Source organism: Charadrius vociferus, unplaced genomic scaffold, assembly GCF_000708025.1.
Source record: "Charadrius vociferus isolate BGI_N301 unplaced genomic scaffold, ASM70802v2 scaffold115, whole genome shotgun sequence".
NCBI lineage: Eukaryota > Metazoa > Chordata > Aves > Charadriiformes > Charadriidae > Charadrius > Charadrius vociferus.
Window position 1 is genome coordinate 3,885,739 of NW_009648636.1, and position 2,302 is coordinate 3,888,040.

At 41.0% G+C, this 2,302-nt stretch overlaps 1 protein-coding gene across 1 annotated transcript in view; it reads right to left on the bottom strand.

Moving 5' to 3' along the window:
• Positions 1–2,302, bottom strand: part of SVIP (small VCP/p97-interacting protein) — a 55,820-nt gene that overhangs the window by 32,023 nt on the left and 21,495 nt on the right. The window lies entirely within an intron of this gene.

A 2,302-nucleotide genomic window follows, 5' to 3' on the forward strand; every position in this document is an offset into this window, starting at 1 on the left:
ATGCTTTGTGTGCTTCTCGCTCCAATCTGTGATCATTATGCTGATAATATTTTTGAAATCCTGTCTGAAAATAATGTCAGTGTGGAGTAGTTGGACAAATGCAAACATATGAAGGTTTTAAAAGTTACGATTTCTTCCCCTCATCATTGTGTGATATGTAAGTGTGAAGGAAAGAATCTGTGGATGTAATTATTTTGATTGATATAAATGCCATTTTAGCAAAAGTTGAATGACTAAAATCAAGTTTTTCAAACCAAACTGTTTTCCCATGTCAGCCAGCACGTGAATGAACGCCGAACATGCAGATTTGTTGATGAAAGGTCATAGAATTATTTCGGGGCAAGTAATTATTTAAAGTAGGATAAGAAACCACACTCAAGTCCCAGTAAAGATAAACAGTACTTGAAAATAACCTGTATAAGTCATCTTGGCCAGCAGAAATTGCTTACAGTGGCCGTGACATCTTTGAAATGGAAGTATCTTGAATGGTGTTGCTTCTGGTCCCTGTCCCAAAATGTTAGTAATTGTGAAGAACTTTAAGGAGGTGGGGAAAAATCCTCTGTAAGTAGGTTTAATGAAATCTGACTGCTATTTTGATACACAGATAAAAAAACCTTCCACTTCCTGACAGCCCAAGGGAAATTTGTTATTCATTGCCATACAGAGTAATGAAGTATCTTTTCATGCTGGATTTCTTAGTTTAGGAGACATTCTGTTTGCAGTAATAAGGGGGGGAAGGAAGAGAGTCCCAAGTGGAGATGCAGAGCTCCAAGCAGAGGCAGACTGACTCTGCCTGGGAACATTTTTCAAATTATTACAAACAATTTTGAAGTTCCCCAGCAAAAAAAAAAAAAAACCAAAAAAAAAACAGCAAAAAAACAACATCCCCCCCCCCCGCCCCCCCAAAAAAAAACCCAAACAAAAAAAATCCCAAACTCTGTAAAGAGCAGATTACCAGAGTATTAATGCACTGCTTTTATTGCTTTGTTTATCCTAATAGAGGCTACTGTTTCATAAAGCAAAATAAATTAAGTTAATTCAGATGAAGTATACTCTGTACAGGTGACTTACGGCACTATTTAGTTTCCTTAAACACTTGATTAACAAGCATAAATATAATCTCTTGTCACTTCAAAGCACTTAAATCCTTTATTGCTTTCTTCGTTTCAGAATGACTTTAAAAAAGGAGGAAAGGCAGGAACAGGGGGTAAGAGTCAAGGGCTGAGCTGAGCTTTTGTTTGCAGCTCTACCCGTGGTTTTGCTGTAGGTGCATTCGTTGAGCTTCTGCTTTTCCCAGCTGCAAAATAGATATAATCACCTGCGCCGTTTTCTTTGAGACTTGGTTTGCTTCTGTTTGCGTGACACCGTGCTAACCTTGAGCAGGCAGTCCTGTGGCAGCGCCAATGAATCTGTAAGATGCTACGGTGATAATTATAAATTGCTTTGATCAAGCATGGTGTGGGGCAGGTCTGAAGGGTAAGTAGAAAACTTAATCAGAGCTGGGCTGGCACCAGTTCCCATCTAAATTAGACTGCTACTGGCCTAAAGACAGTGGTCAAAGACTGGTGGGGAGAAGGTGGCCATCTGTGACATGAGTGATAGGAGCCTTTGCCCTGACTCTCTTAGATTATCTTCCATGCTCAGCAGGCCAGATAATGAATTTCTCTTCAGTGAGAAAGTCACTCCTCCCTACTTGTCGTTAGGAGAATTACTGAGATGCCGCTCCTTGCTGACATCTCTAGGACGTGGCATACTGTGCCTGGCCCTGTCCCAACACAGTGCTTAGCTCGCCTGGTGGGTCACTGGGTTTTGTGTCTGGTACCCAATGGGTGTAGGACATCAGTCATTCCCTCTCCCATGAGGTGGACTGCAGACTAGCATAAAAATGATCTTCCACACTTTCCCCTTGGTCCACTTCATCGTTTCCTTTGGAGACAAAGTGAGTCCATGTGGCCTGAAATCTTCTGCCGTCATTTGAAGAAAGCTGATTTAAACGCTTCTTGTTAGTCATTGTGCGAGAGTAGTGTCAGTGTGGCAGCCAGGTGTTTGATGGGCTGTTGGCCAATGCTGAAGTGCACTTTTGTAGCCTAACCTCTCACAGTTCATGCGATCTCTTCTTTTTTGGGTTTGTGGAGTTTTTTTGATTGGTTGTTTTTTTTGTCGGGTTGTTTGTTTGTTTTGTTTTTATTTTTTTCCTTTGTTGACTGTGCGGTAGAGAGCTCTTTTGCCGTTACTTTGTTTTACAGCAAAGATCAAGTGCTTCCCTACCTGAGAAAGTTTGATTGATGCTTTTCTCTCTTTC